Source organism: Ranitomeya imitator, chromosome 2 (assembly GCF_032444005.1).
Source record: "Ranitomeya imitator isolate aRanImi1 chromosome 2, aRanImi1.pri, whole genome shotgun sequence".
NCBI classification, from domain to species: Eukaryota; Metazoa; Chordata; class Amphibia; order Anura; family Dendrobatidae; genus Ranitomeya; species Ranitomeya imitator.
Window position 1 is genome coordinate 387,237,598 of NC_091283.1, and position 16,380 is coordinate 387,253,977.

Sequence of the window (16,380 nt, forward strand, 5' to 3'; positions counted from 1 at the left end):
GAGAGGTGGACTCCCTAGTCTTGTAGAAACAAGAGTACAATTATAGAACCAGAAACACATGGGCTACTTGCACATTGAACAAGTCTGTAGGAACCCTGCTTATACAGGTACTATGCAGATGATCAGGTTTTTAAATACATCAGATAGGGATTATATGCATTAGTTAGGACTGCTCTATATGGGTATACCTTGACGATTGGTGGAGCAGCTTAGTATACATTTTTTTTTGCAAAAAAAGTATCAACTAAATACCCTGTTTCTTTCTATCTTTTGTATTTTTTTCCTCACTGTGCTCTTTTGTGTCTTCATACTAATGACAAAGATTAACCAAAGACTACCATCATATGTGTGCTATGCTGTTATGAGATGGTGGGTAGCAAAATACTTATTATAGTTATAATTGCATTGTTTCAAAAGGAAAATAAACCAAAACTCGGAATGGGTAGGGAAGGAGGGAAGAGAAGAATATGCATTTTATTTCATGAAATAAGTATTTGATACAATAGAAAAACAGAACTTAATATTTGGTACAGAAACCAATATTTGCTATTACGAAGGTAGTTCTTGACAAAGTTTGCACTCAATGTGGCAGGGATTTTGGACCACTTCTCCATACGATCTTCTCTAGATCTTTCAGGTTTCGGGGCTGTTGCTGGGCAGTGTTGAGTTTCAGCTCCCTCCAAAGATTTTCTATTGGGTTCAGGTGTGGAGACTGGATAGGCCACTCCAGGATCTTGAAATGCTTCTTACGCAGCCACTCCATAGTTGCCCCTGATTGTGTGTTTCAGGTCGTTGTCATGCTGGAAGACCCAGCCACAACACATCTTCAATGCTCTTACTGAGAGAATGAGGTTGTTGGTCAAAATCTTGCGATGCATGACCCCATTCATCCGCCCTTCAATACGACACAGTCATCCTGTACCCATGTCAGTAAGTGCCCCTAAAATAGGATGTTTCCCCCACTTTGCTTCACAGTTGGGATGGTGTTCTTGGGCTTGTACTCACCCTTTTTCTTCCTCCAAACACTTCAAGTGGAGTTGATGCCAAAAAGTTGTATTTTGGTTTCATCTGACCACATTATCTCCTCCCATTCCACCTCTGGATCATCCAGATGATCCTTGGCAAACTTCAAAACGGGTCTGGACATGTGCTGGCGTGGGCAGGGAGACCTTACGTGTCGTGCAGGATTTTAATGCATGACGGCGTAGTGTGTTACTAAAGGTAATACTTGAGACTGTGGTCCCAGCTCTCTTTAGGTCTTTGATCCCATGTTGTTTTGAACTGATTCCTGACCTTTCTCAGGATCATTCTTACCCCACGAGGTGAGAACTTGCATGGAGCCCCAGACCAAGGAAGATTAACAGTCATCTGGTTCTTCCATTTTCTATAATTGCACCAACAGTTGTTGCTTACCTATTGTCCTGTAGCCCATCCTAAACTTGTGCAGGTCTGAAATTTTGTCCCTGGTGTCCTTAGGCAGCTCTTTGGTCTTAGCCATGGTGGAGAGGTTAAAGTGTGATTGAATGAGTATGTATACAGGTAAAGAGTTCAAACAGGTGCAATTAATACAGGTAATGAGTGTAGAGTAGTTGGGCTTCTTAAAGAAAATCTAATTCTTGCTTATTTGATGCAATAAAATGCAATTTAATGATTTTAAAATCATACAATGTGATTTTCCAGTTTTTAGTTTTACATTTTGTCTCTCACAATTGAAGTGTACCTATGATAAAAAAAATACAGACCTCTCCATTCTTTTGTAGGTGGGAAAACTTGCAAAATCATCAGTGTATTAAAAACTTATTTTCCTCACTGCATGTAATTGCTGCAGCCAATCTCTGGCCGCAGCAAAAATGCATTAGTCTCTCTTCTCCAGTCAGGGATTGGCTGAAGTGATCACCTTTTTGACCAAAAAAGGAAGAGGCAGCATGGAAACTGATGGGGGACTGATCAATAGTGGAAGAAGAGCATCATCTCACAAGAAAAAGGCCACAGACTTGGCAGCTATGTATATTGAGAGTGTGTCATGCACCAGCATGAAAACCTAGGGAGAAAGTAGTGCAAATAGGGTCTAATCCAACATACAATTGTAATTATTACCTTATATACTCATGTATAAACCGAGTTTTTCAGCACATTTTTTTGTATTGAAAACGCCCCCTCGGCTTATATATGAGTCATTGTCCTAGAAGAAGGCGGGGAGGGGAGTGGCAGAGCATCAGGTCACAGGAGGGAGGAGCCGGTGGCTGCAGCTAAGGCTAGGGTGACATTGCGTTATGTGACCGCGTTTAACGGACTACCTTACACCGCGGCATAACGCGGTGTAACGTAGTCCGTTAACGCCGCCATTGCCTGTAATGGCGAACGCATCGCTAGCGCACGCCCAATGTGCCGTCATTTGAGTGACGGACCGCGAACGCTGCGGGGATCTGCGCTAGCGGGATTGGCTAACGCGATCCCTTTTGGGACATTGCGTTAGCGCAGTCCGTAGTGCTATGCGCTAAACGGACTGCCCTAACGCAATGTGACCCTAGCCTAAATCCTGTGCCCTCTGCTAAAGAGAAATGAATATTCACTGCACTGGCAATGAATATTAATTTATTTTATAGTGCGCACAGTTGCAGCCGCCGGCTTCCAGCAGCTGTTGGGCTATCACGAGTGCCCGCTCATTAAGTGAAGCACCTCCCATAGGCGTGGAGAAATGTGAATATTCATTCCTTTAATGAGCAGGGACACGTGATTGCTCAGCCACATGAGCTGCTGGCACCAGAACGATATGCTGCGTTGGTGCGCAGAGAAGGTAAGTAGGATGTTTTTTTTATGCTTTTCTTATGGGGGCTACGCATGCAAGAATAGGGATGAGGAACCATGTATACAAGGATGGGGATAAGGAGTCACACGTGTAAGGATAGGGATAAGGAGTCACACATACAAGGATGGGGATAAAGAGCCACGTAGGCAAAGATGGGAATAAGGAGCCACGCAGACAAGGATGGGAATAAGCCACGCAGACAAGGATGGGAATAAGGATCCATACAGACTAGGATGGGAATAAGGAGCCACGCAGACAAGGATGGGAATAAGGAGCCACGCAGACTAGGATGGGAATAAGGAGCCATGCAGACAAGGATGTGGATAAGGACAATGCATACCCGACTTATACTCGAGTCAATACGTTTTCCCAGTTATTTGTGGCAAAATTAGGTGCCTCGGCTTATACACGAGTATATACGGTAATCACCAGATTATGCTAACCTGATACATGATTTAAAAACTTTTTTAAATCATTGTACAACTGCTGTGGATCCACGGGTAGTCAAACCAATGAAATAGAAGATACAGAAGAATTTGTGGATACCTCCCACTGCACTGTGTATGGAAGACGCCAATTTTCAGGAGTTTATTTAAACATGCGTTATTTTACTCAATAAAAAAGAGCATGTTTGAATAAATTGCTGAGTATTGATGTCTTCCACACATAGCGGCGCTGGAGATATCCTCAAATTTTTCCTTATCTTCCTTCATGCACCAGCATGAACAGATCAAGGAAAGATGGAAAGAATACACGTAGCACCTCTAGAAGAACGGCTTAGTGATATGGGAAGAAACTGAGACTGGAAATGATAACGAACCGAATATCTTGAAAGATGAAGTTGTTGCTGCAATAAAGCTTCTGTCAAGCAACAAAGCGCCTGGATCAGACAGGGTTACAAGATAGCTAATAAAGTCTTCTGAAGGTAGCAGTTGATGTCATCACATGCCTGTATCAACAGATATGGACAACTGGTAAGTGGCCCAAGGACTGAATTATTCCTATTTTGAAGAAGGGAGATGCTACCGACTGTGGAAACTATTGGACTATTGAGCTTCTACCTCATGCCAGCAAACTACTACTGAAGATTAGTGATGAGCGAGTATACTCGTTGTTTGGGGTTTCCCGAGCACGCTCGGGTGATGTCCAAGTATTTGATAGTGCTCGGAGATTTAGTTTTCGTCGCATCAGCTGCATCATTTTCGGCTGCTGGACAGCCTGACTAAATGTGGGAATTCGCTAACAAACAGACATTCATCACATGTATTCAGCCTGTCTAGCAGTGGTAAATCATGCAGCTGCGGCAATGAAAACTAAATCTCCGAGCACTAACAAATACTCGGAGACCACCCGAGTCTGAATACATGTGAGGAATATGTGTTTGTTAGGGAATTCCCACATGTATTCAGGCTGTCCAGCAGCCGTAAATCATGCAGCTGAGGCGATGAAAACTAAATCTCCGAACACTAGTAAATACTCAGAGATCACCCGAGCGTGCTCGGGAAAACCCGAGCAACGAGTATACTCACTAATCACTATTGAAGATCCTACAAAGACGGCTACAGCCTTACTTTGAAAAAGAGCTGCCACAAGAACAAGCACGTTTCATAAAAGGCAGAGGAACAAGACACGTAAGTGATAATGGAAAAGGCCAAAAAATACAACAAGATTTATTTTTGGTCCATTGACTGCATCAAAGCATTTGACTGTGTTGATCACCAGAAATTTTAGAATACCTCGAAGGATATCGGTGCGCTGAAGCACCTGATCAGCCTCATTAGGAAGCTTTATATAGACCAAGAAGCAACAGTCCGAAAAAACATGGCGGAAATGCATGGTTCAAAGTAGACCGAGGCATCAGACAAAACTGCATCCTGTCACCATTTTTCTTAAATTAATATGCAGAGGCTATTTTCAGGAAAGCTGGACTTGCCAAAAAAGAAGAAGGAATCAAAATTGCTAGACGAATCATTAACAATCTTAAATACACAGACCACACAACATTGATAGCAACAAATGTAACAAATGTACAGTAGATGAAATGAAGGACTTCTTACAGAGTATCAGAATGGAAAGCTCGAAAATGGGACTCCTACTCAATACAAAGATGATAAAGATATTGACTACTGCCAGGTATGACCGGGACACATTTGAGATGGACGTTGGCGAATAGGAAGTTGTAAATGACTTAAACCTACTTGGATCAATGATTTACTTAAGATGCAGTGACAACACCACAGAAGTCAATAGGAGAATATAGGCAAGTCAACAATGAGGTCACTGGACAAGATCTTCAAATTGAGGAACATTTCACTATCGACAAAGACACAGCTCGTACATAGTCTTTTCTGTACTATTCTATGGATGCGAAACCTGGACCATAAAGAAACAAAACAAAAGAAAAATAAACGCCTTGCAAATGTGGTGCTGCAAAAGGATGTTATCAATACCATGGATGACAAGAAAAACAAATCAATTTTGGAACAAATCAAGTCAGACATGTCACTTGAAGCAAGGATCACAAATCTACGATTTGCCTACATTGCTCTCTTCATATGATGTATACAATCACTGGAGAAGGACATCATGGTCGGAAGAATATTTGGAATAAAGATTTGTATAGCCTTAATCCATCGTCACATAGAAAGGTTGAAATGTCAATATTAGTTACTCTATAAAAACCTTCGTTCTGTGCAGGTATGCGCTAAAGAAAAAAACAAATGTATGGTTGCACAATTGGCGCGTTTTGTGTTTGTTCATAGCCTTTAATCAAAACGTGGGGAATGGTACCAGCTGGTATTGTATTCAACACTAAAGATTACATGGTGCATGAATAATCACTTATCCAACAGTAGGAAAGAGACCAGAACAGCACAGCCCCTGATATGTTTTCGACCATTCTTTTCTTTAGAGTCCTGGTAGTGTTTGTAACTGATGATATATTGTTTATCGCAAGTCCCATGTCTCATTAGATACAACAAGTGTGCTGTATTACAATTTATAAGGGTATGTGCAGATGATCAATAATCGCTGCGGATTTAACGCTATGTACTTATGCAGCCTCCAACCCGCAGCGGCCACATGTTACAGCATAGTGGATGGGATTTCAAGAGATCCCATGCCCGGTATGCGTCCACAGATGCCCGCAGCTCACTGACATGCGGCACGGTTTTCCAGACTGCAGCACAACAGTTTCTCTTGTGGAGACGCTAGTCTCTGCAAGAGAAATTTCACCCATAAAATGTACCGAACGTGGTGAATCTGCACGGTTCAGTGAGCACATGCGGATTCACCTGCATTCAATAAACGGCAGCGCTTTTCACGCAGCTAACATGCGCTGAATTCAAAGTGCTGCTAGTTACGGATCATGTGCACCCGACCTTAAGGCCATGTTCACACGATCCTTTTTTTCATGCGGAATTGCCGCGATTTTCCCGCTGCGGGTCCGCAGCTGTTTTCCATGCAGGGTACATTACATTGTACCCTATGGAAAACAGGAACTGCTGTGCCCACAATGCGGAAAATAAAAAAAAAAGCCGCGCTGAATAGCTGCGGGAAAAAAGAAGTACCATGTCACTTCTTTTTTCGGAGCCGCAGCGGTTCTGCACCCATTGACCTCCATTGTGAGGTCAAACCCGCAGTAAAACCCGCAGATTAAAAAAATATCTGCGGGTTTTACTGCGGTTTGTGGTGCAGAACCGCTGCAGCAGGATGTGCGGGGAAGCGGGCGGAAGTGCGTGGGCGGAGTGTGGCTGCCCCCCCGTGCTCCGATCCCGCCCCCCGTGCTCCAATCCCACCGCCCCGTGCTCCGATGCCCCTCCCCAGTGCTCTGATGCCCCCCCCCCGTGCCCTAATCTCCCCCCCTTATACTTACCCGGCGTCCGGCCGTCTTCTCCCTGGGCGCCGCCATCTTGCAAAATGGCGGGCGCATGCGCAGTGCGCCCGCCGAATCTGCCGGCCGGCAGATTCGTTCCAAAGTGCATTTTGATCACTGAGATATAATCTATCTCAGTGATCAAAATAAAAAAAAATAGTAAATGACCCCCCCCTTTGTCACCCCCATAGGTAGGGACAATAAAAAAAAATTAAGAATTTTTTTTTTCCACTAAGGTTAGAATAGGGTTAGGGGTAGGGTTAGGGTTAGGGGTAGGGGTAGGGTTAGGGGTAGGGTTAGGGTATCTGCATAGAAAACTGCATAAAAAAAAGGATCAAAAAAAGGATCAAAAAACGCATCAAAAAAGGACCAAAAAAAGGACCTGCGTTTTCTGCCAAGAGCTGCAGTTTTTTAAAAAACAGTCCTGAAAAAAAAAGGATGGAAATCAGGAATGTGTGAACATACCCTAAGTATTCTATACTGATTACTGTCAACAAATATTTTTTTTTCAAAAATTTACATGAATTACATTTCTAAATGCCACAGGAATAACAGCCCCTACATGACCACCAGGTAGCTCTGTTTTCCCTGATTTGCTCTTCCTTAAATAAACTATGGAGATACCTCACTTGGCAACATGCTTTTATATCCGTATCAATCATTTTTTAAAGCGAGCCATGCCACATGACTTGGGATAAAAGCTAAACCAGAATCTCTATTTGCAGATGCGTGTTTCAGTTGTTGCCCCTCCTCAGTGCAAAGCAGGAGACCTGATTTGGATTTATGAGAGGCCTCTGACTGGATAGAGATTCCAGTTTGACTTTTATCCTAAGTCATATGGCAAGTATTGTTTAAGGATCGATATTAGCTTTTAGAATAGCTACTTCCAAAAAGTGGTACTAGAGGTCCTCTTTCTCTCTGAAGAAACAATTTGCATATTTAATTTCCCAGGGGAGCATTGCATGACTTATAAGTCTCTTTATTCTTGCATGTCAGGCATCTCACTCTACACAAGAAGAGATGTTACCCTTTTGACTCCAGTCAGTTTTTTCATAGAGCTAAATCAGACTTCTTGTTTTGCACTAAGGAGGGGCAACACCCCGAAACACGTGTCTGCAAATAGACATTCTGATTTGGCTTTTATCTTGAGTAGCAATGCTTGTCAAAGGGTCATTATTGACTTTTAGGACTGCTAAAGATGCAATGTGCACAATACAAACTGTAGACATTTTTATGCTATAAAACATTTAGTAATGTATTTGAATTCATATATTTTCAAAGAAGTGTTTTTTGAAAAAATAAATGTATTTCATTTTTTTGGCAGATGACTGGACCATGAGCTCAGAGAATTATCTGATATTTTCAGATTTTAAAGCGGATGATCATGATATCACATCAGATATTTATGAAGGCAATGCTATTATATTAGATATACCCTCAGTCCTTCACACTAAAGATTTATCATTTGATCATTTTGAACAGGTTCTATCTACTGTTTCATCACAGACTGATAAGCAAAATAAATATGACAAAAGGGATGGTGGACATCAAAGAACACACATGAAAAAGAAGACATTTTCATGTTCATTATGTGGGAAATATTTTACAGACAAATCCAATCTTGTTAGACATCAGAGAATTCACACAGGGGAGAAGCCATTTTCATGTTCAGAATGTGGGAAAAGTTTTACACAGAAATCATATCTTGTTGCACATCATAGAATTCACACTGGGGAGAAGCCATTTTCGTGTTCAGAATGTGATAAAAGTTTTACAAAGAAATCATATCTTGTTGAACATCTTAGAATTCACACAGGGGAGAAGCCGTTTTCCTGTTCAGAATGTGGGAATTGTTGTTCTACAAAATCTGATCTTGTTAAACATCGGAGAATTCACACAGGGGAGAAGCCATTTTCATGTTCAGAATGTGGGAAATATTTTGCAGAGAAATCAACACTTCTTAGACATCTGAGAATTCACACAGGAGAGAAGCGATTTTCATGTTCAGAATGTGGGAAAGGTTTTACAGAAAAATCAACTCTTATTAGGCATCATAGAATTCACAGAGGGGAGAAGCCATTTTCTTGTCCGGAGTGTGGGAAATGTTTTACAGATAAATCAGCTCTTGTTAGACATCAAAGAAATCTCACGGGGAAGAAGCTGTTTTCATGTTCAAAATATGGGAAATGTTTTTCAAATACATTAAATTTTGTTACAAGTCACATAGAGAAGTAAATACCATGTTCAGAATGTGGGGAAAGTTTTCCCTACAAATTTAATCCCTTCCCTACATCCAGTGTACATGTATGGTGCAAGTCATGAGTAGAGATGAGGGAATTTGTTCGGAAAGCGATGGCCAAATATAAACTCGACACTGATGAAGGCGGCATTCAGCCACCGAAACGCGTTGTGTGTTCAGCATTTTAATAAAGGTCTGTATATTTTTACTAATCTTTCGCCCTCCTATGAATGCCCAGCGCTCCGCTTGAGTGCACACTTTTTTTCTTCATTATGTTCTTTGTTTGATGGCTTGTGACTATTCATCATCCACTTGATTACATTCCAGAGGTTTTCAATGCGGTTCAGCAGTAGCGTAGCTACCGGAGGGGCAGAGGGGGCGGTCGCCAAGGGCCACGCATTCTTAGGGGTCCCACCCGGAGCTACTCTACTGTAACTGTATCGGCGAGTGCACAGCGCGCCGATACAGTTACACTCTGGCAGAGCAGGGAGAATCTTTTTCTCCCTGCTCTGCCGCCCGGTCGCTATGGGGCCCCTGAGCAGGCGGGGGGCCAGGTGCCAACAGTGGGCCCCCCACCCATCATCACAGTCTCAGCTGTATCAGCTACATGCCGATACAGCTGACCGCATTGATGAGAGAATGAGCTTAATGCTTCTCCCATCATCCCCGTCAGCATCTGATGTCACCGACACTGACAGCAGATGACATCACTACCTGGTGCCCGTGGTCTGGAGATGAGTGGGTGCTCAGAGCAGCGGAGAAACCAGGGGGAAGAGAGGTATTTATTTTTTATTATACTACAGAGTCTGCCTATGGGGGGATTCCTTATATTACAGAGTCTGCCTATGGGAGGCTTCCTTATACTAGAGTCTGCCTATGGGTGGGCTTCCTTATACTACAGAGTCTGCCTATGGGGGGGATTCCTTAACTAGAGAGTCTGCCTATGGAGGGTGTCCTTATACTGCAGAGAGTACCTATGGGGGGTTTCCTTATACTAGAGTCTGCCTATGAGGGAGATTCCTTATACTAGAGTGTGCCTATGGAGAGCTTCCTTATACTGCAGAGTCTGCCTATGGGGGGCTTCCTTATACTATAGAGTGGGCCTATGGGGGCTTCCTTATACTACAGAGTAGTATGGGGGCTTCCTTATACTAAAAAGTCTGCCTATGGGGGGATTCTTTATACTACAGAGTCTGCCTACGGGGGGATTCCTTCTACTACAATCTGCCTACAAGGGGGATTCCTTATACTACAGAATGTGCCTATGGAGGGCTTCCTTATACTACAGAGTCTGCCTGTGGGGGGCTTCCTTATACTACAGAGTGCCTTTGGGGGCTGCCTTAATACCAGATGGTCTGCCTATAGGGGGCTACCTTATACTACAGAGTCTGCCTATGGGGTGCTGCCTTATACTACAGGGTCTACCTATGGGGTGCTGCCTTAAGAGGGGCTTCGTTATACTACGGAGTCTGCCTATGGGGGGCTTCCTTATACTACAGTCTGTCTATGAGGGGGATTCCTTATACTACAGAGTGTGCCTATGGAGGGCTTCCTTATACTACAGAGTCTGCCTATGGGGGCTTCCTTATACTACAGAGTCTGCCTATGGGGGCTGCCTTATACCAGATGGTCTGCCAATGGTGGGCTACCTTATACTACAGAGTCTGCCCATGGGGTGCTGCCTTATACGACAGGGTCTGCCTATGGGGTGCTGCCTTATACTAGAGAGTCTGCCTATGGGAGGCTTCGTTATACTACAGAGTCTGCCTATGGGGGGATTCCTTATACTAGAGTCTGCCTATGGGGGCTTCCTTATACTACAGAGTCTGCCTGGTATGGGTATACCTTGACGTTTGGTAGAGCGGCTTAATATACATTTTTTGCAAAAAACTTATCAACCAAATACCCTGTTTTTTCCATTTATTTACCAGCACTTGCTGTCCACTGTGATTTTTTTGCAACAGAGTGTTTTTGGTTTTACTGTGCTTTTTTGTGTTTTCAAGTCTCTTGGTGGTGTGAACATGTCTCTACGGGCTTGTTCACTGTGCGTGCAGCTCATGTGTTCTGGTTTCACATAATTGTTTTCTTGTGTCCACAAGACTGGGGAGGCCTCCACCCCTCTTTTTTTGAGCTGTGCGCACAGGAGCCGTTCTGTCCAGCGTTTCCACATGGACATTCCTTTTCTGAATCCTGCTCATACACGTATTGTACATATGACCAGGTTTTAAATACATCAGATAGGGATTACATACATTAGCTAGGACTGCTCTGATAAGGGTATACCTTGACGTTTGGTAGAGCGGCTTAATATACATTTTTTGCAAAAAATGAATCAACCAAATACCCTGTTTTTTCCGTCTTTTTACCAGCACTTGCTGTCCACTGTGATTTTTTTGCAACAGAGTGTTTTTTGGTTTTACTGTGCTTTTTTGTGTTTTCAGAGTCTGCCTATGGGTGGGCTTCCTTATACTACAGCGTCTGCCTATGGGGGGGATTCTTTATACTACAGTCTGCCTATCAGGGGGATTCCTTATACTACCGAGTGTGCCTATGGAGGGCTTCCTTATACTACAGAGTCTGCCTGTGGAGGGCTTCCTTATACTACAGTGTGCCTTTGGGGCTGCCTTATACTACAAGGTCTGCCTATGGGGTGCTGCCTTATATCAGATGGTCTGCCTATGGGGGCTGCCTTATACTACAGAGTCTGCCTATGGGGGCTGCCTTATACTACAGGGTCTGCCTATGGGGTGCTGCCTTATACCAGATGGTCTGCCTATGGGGGGCTACCTTATACTACAGAGTTTACCTATGGGGGCTGTCTTATACTACAGTGCCTGCCAATGGGGGGGATTCTTTATACTACAGAGTCTGCCTATGGGGGATTCGTTATACTACAGTCTGCCTATCAAGGGGATTCCTTAAAGAGAGTGTGCCTATGGAGGGCTTCCTTATACTACAGAGTCTGCCTATGGGGGGCTTCCTTATACTACAGAGTCTGCCTATGGGGGCTTCCTTGTACTACAGGGTCTGCCTATGGATGGGCTTCCTTATACTACAGTCTGCCTATGGGGGGATTCTTTATACTACAGAGTCTGCCTATGGGGGGATTCCTTATACTACAGTCTGCCTATAGAGGGATTCCTTATACTACAGTGTGCCAATGGAGGGCTTCCTTATACTACCGAGTCTGCCTATGGGGGATTCCTTATACTACAGAGTCTGCCTATGGGGGGCTTCCTTATACTACAGAGTCTGCCTATGGGTGGGCATCCTTATACTACAGATTCTGCCTATGGAGGGTGTCCTTATACTACAGAGTCTGCCTATGGGCGCTTCCTTAAACTACAGTCTGCCTATGAGGGGGATTCCTTATACTACAGAGTGTGCCTATGGAGGGCTTCCTTATACTACAGAGTCTGCCTATGGGGGCTTCCTCATACTACAGAGTCTGCCTATGGGGGCTTCCTCATACTACAGAGTCTGCCTATGGGGGCTTCCTCATACTACAGAGTCTGCCTATGGGGGCTGCCTTATACTACAGTGTCTGCCTATGGGGTGCTGCCTTATACCAGATGGTCTGCCTATGGGGGGCTACCTTATACTACAGTGTCTGCCTATGGGATGCTGCCTTATACTATAGGGTCTGCCTATTAGGTGCTGCCTATGGGGGGCTTTGTTATACCACAGGGTCTGCCTATGGGGTGCTGCCTTATACTAGAGGGTCTGCCTATGGAGGGCTTTGTTATACTAGAGTCTGCCTATGGGGTACTGCCTTATACTATATGGTGTGCCTATGGGGGCTGCCTTATACTACAGATTCTGCCTATGGGTGTTGCCTTGTGCTACAGAGTCTGCCTATGGGGGTGTATTATACAATATAGGGTAGACCTATGGGGAGTGCATTATACTGTATGAAGGCCTATTGGGAGTGCATTATACTATATTGAGGACCATCTGGTGCATTATACTATATGGAGGCTATCTAGGGGGCCATCATACAGTGTGGAGATTACAGTGAGGGGTCCATCATACAGTGTTTGAGCCATCAAACAGTTTGGGGGCTACTAAGGGGTCAGTATACTGTGTGGGCGGTACTATATAGTGAAGGGGAATTATACTGTGTATAAGAAAGCATCATATTTTGTATAGAGGAGCTGCATATAGGGGAGCTGTACAGGGGGGAGACTTGGTACATTATTAAATGTAAAATGGGCACTTTTTGTTGTAGGGGAACTCAGGTTACTGTGACTATCAAAGGGGCACACACAGGTCACTATTACTTTCTAGGGGTCAATATATGGGCACTGTTTTCTAGGGCACTTGCACCCGGCTTTACTATTTTTTAGAGGGTTGCTTTAGAATTTAGAGGGCACAGAGAACCACACAGCAGGTGCAGTAATGGGGACACATGGCAGCAGCGGTTCAGTATTGGGGTATCAGGTGCAGTAATGGGGACACATATGGCAGCAGCGGCTCAGTATTGGGATATCAGGTGCAGTAATGGGGACACATACGGCAGCAGTGGCTCAGTATTGGGATATCAGGTGCAGTAATGGGGACACATGGCAGCAGCGGCTCAGTATTGGGGTATCAGGTGCAGTAATGGGGACACATACGGCAGCAGCGGGTCAGTATTGGGATATCAGGTGCAGTAATGGGGACACATACGGCAGCAGCAGCTCAGTATTGGGTTTATCAGGGGCAGTAATAGGGACACATACGGCAGCAGCGGCTCAGTATTGGGGTATCAGGTGCAGTAATGGGGACACATACGGCAGCAGCAGCTCAGTATTGGGTTTATCAGGGGCAGTAATAGGGACACATACGGCAGCAGCGGCTCAGTATTGGGGTATCAGGTGCAGTAATGGGGACACATACGGCAGCAGTGGCTCAGTATTGGGATATCAGGTGCAGTAATGGGGACACATACGGCAGCAGCGGCTCAGTATTGGGATATCAGGTGCAGTAATGGGGACACATACGACAGCAGTGGCTCAGTATTGGGATATCAGGTGCAGTAATGGGGACACATGGCAGCAGCGGCTCAGTATTGGGGTATCAGGTGCAGTAATGGGGACACATACGGCAGCAGCGGCTCAGTATTGGGGTATCAGGTGTAGTAATGGGGACACATACGGCAGCAGCGGCTCAGTATTGGGATATCAGGTGCAGTAATGGGGACCCATACGGCAGCAGCGGCTCAGTATTGGGATATCAGGTGCAGTAATGGGGACACGTACGGCAACAGCGGCTCAGTATTGGGGTATCAGGTGCGTTAATGGGGACACATACGGCAGCAGCGGCTCAGTATTGGGGTATCAGGTGCGTTAATGGGGACACATATGGCAGCAGCGGCTCAGTATTGGGATATCAGCAGGATGAGGAGTTTGTGCAGGTTGGGAATAGATGGTGAGGTGCTGAAAATATGAGGTGTGAATCGTGTCTTTGTTTTCTCTGCAGCCTAGTCATGGCTGGAGAAGTTGTCATGTCGGACTTGGCCGATGGAAAAGACGGGAAAAATGAACGGTTCCATCAGAAAGAACGTCAGCAAAAAGTCATTATCTGTAACTGTGCTGTGATCTGTTATATGTTCTGTAGGACTGGTAGTTACCACTGACCATATGGCGGTAATATCAATATTGGTCTTTATATAGAGATTATTTTCAGCAACAGCGCAGTCATCTGACGAGGTTCTCCTCCACTATTTGGGCGCGTCACTAAGTTGTAATCAAGGTTACCTGGTTAGGGGCCCACTCAGAAGCTTTGTTCCCCCCTGAACCAAAACCCTAGCTGCCCTTGACAGGGTTTTGATGTGGTGGTCTCTTTAATTTTTGCCAGAGCTTTATATATGTTCTCTGTAAGTGACATATAAATAATACACACGGCTCTTACGTCCATTCTGTAAACCCCTCCTGACCCCACACATAAACTTCCCCTCATCCAGCACCATGACAACCAGCACAGCAGAGTCCTGCAGACACTGAGGCCCCTGATCATGTGACCCCTGACTCCTCCCCTCCTGTGACCTCATCACAGGTCCTGTGCACAGAACAGCCATATATGTGGTGTGCGGCTCTGCAGGTGGAGGTAGGTGCTGGAGATTCCCCATTACTGGGAGCAGGAGACATTAACCCCCTCAGTGCTGAGCCTGTGATAAATCTCTGTATGTGACTATAATGGGACTGTGTGTTATACCGGGGGCAGGACGGGGCCATGACGGGATGTAGTGATCATGTGACGCCGGTAACAGCTTTGGAGGTTTCTTACATGGGATCTTTATGATGTGACATCGTCATTAGGGATGAGTGAACGTGCTAGGTGATACTCGATTATTACTCAAGTATCACGGTGCTCGGATGTACTCGTTACTCTGCGAGCATTAGCCGATGCCGATTTGATATAGTAACATAGTAACATAGTTGATATAGTAACATAGTTAGTAAGGCCGAAAAAAGACATTTGTCCATCCAGTTCAGCCTATATTCCATCATAATAAATACCCAGATCTACGTCCTTCTACAGAACCTAATAATTGTATGATATAGTAACATAGATTTAAAACTTGAATACCCGCCCCTCATGTTTGGCGCCTGTTACACAGCCAACTAGTATGGAGGGATTGCCTGCGAGTTACTATAATGCCGTACCCATCTTGGTTGTATCATGGCTGTCTGACATCCTCATGGATTATAAAAGAACTGGCGCCATTGTACAGCTCTGTGACACTTCGTATTGGAGGGAGATAGTGCTTGTCTAGGCCTGTGTGCACAGTATTACGAATCAGATCTGTAGTGTTGATACTGGTGCTGAAGCTGAACCCTTCCAAGGGCTAATCCTTTGCTTTGCTGTTTGCATCACAAACATTCTGCATTTATTCTAGGGACAGACACCAGGAAAGTGGCCTCAATTCACCCACAGTATAAATTGCAGCATGGCACTGCATCAATCAGCCAGGCATGAGGTATCGGGGTCTGGGACAGCATTTACAGTTTTCATTTGAACATCACAGTAAGACGAGGTGGGTGAGGGATCGGTCTAGTCCTCTGCTGGGAGCCCTGATACCACATATGAAACCTCTACCTGCTTTCATGCTGAGCCACACTTAAGTGGCACAAATATCAGTTTTGTAGACTACCATTGTCAGAAAAATTTAAGGATAGTAACACGGGTAGTTGAGTGCAAGGAGGTGGAGGCCTGATGGTCTCGGGTGCCTTACTGCTACAGGCAACACGCAAGAAGGAGACCCAACCAGAAGTGTTCACAATTTCACCACAGTATAAATAGTATAATAGGGACCAACAGATCTTCCAATGCAGCAGATGGACACCCAACCAGGAATGTTCACATTTTAAAAAATGAGGGCCTGACGCCACCGAAGTGGAATAACTGTCACAAGACTAGAAATAGTATAATTGGGACCAACACGTCTTCCACTACAGCCTACCCAGCAGATGTACA

The 16,380-nt window shown here is 44.6% G+C and overlaps 1 pseudogene; it reads left to right on the forward strand.

The window, feature by feature from the left end:
• Nucleotides 1-16,380, forward strand: part of LOC138664127 (zinc finger protein 585A-like) — a 153,288-nt pseudogene that overhangs the window by 104,413 nt on the left and 32,495 nt on the right.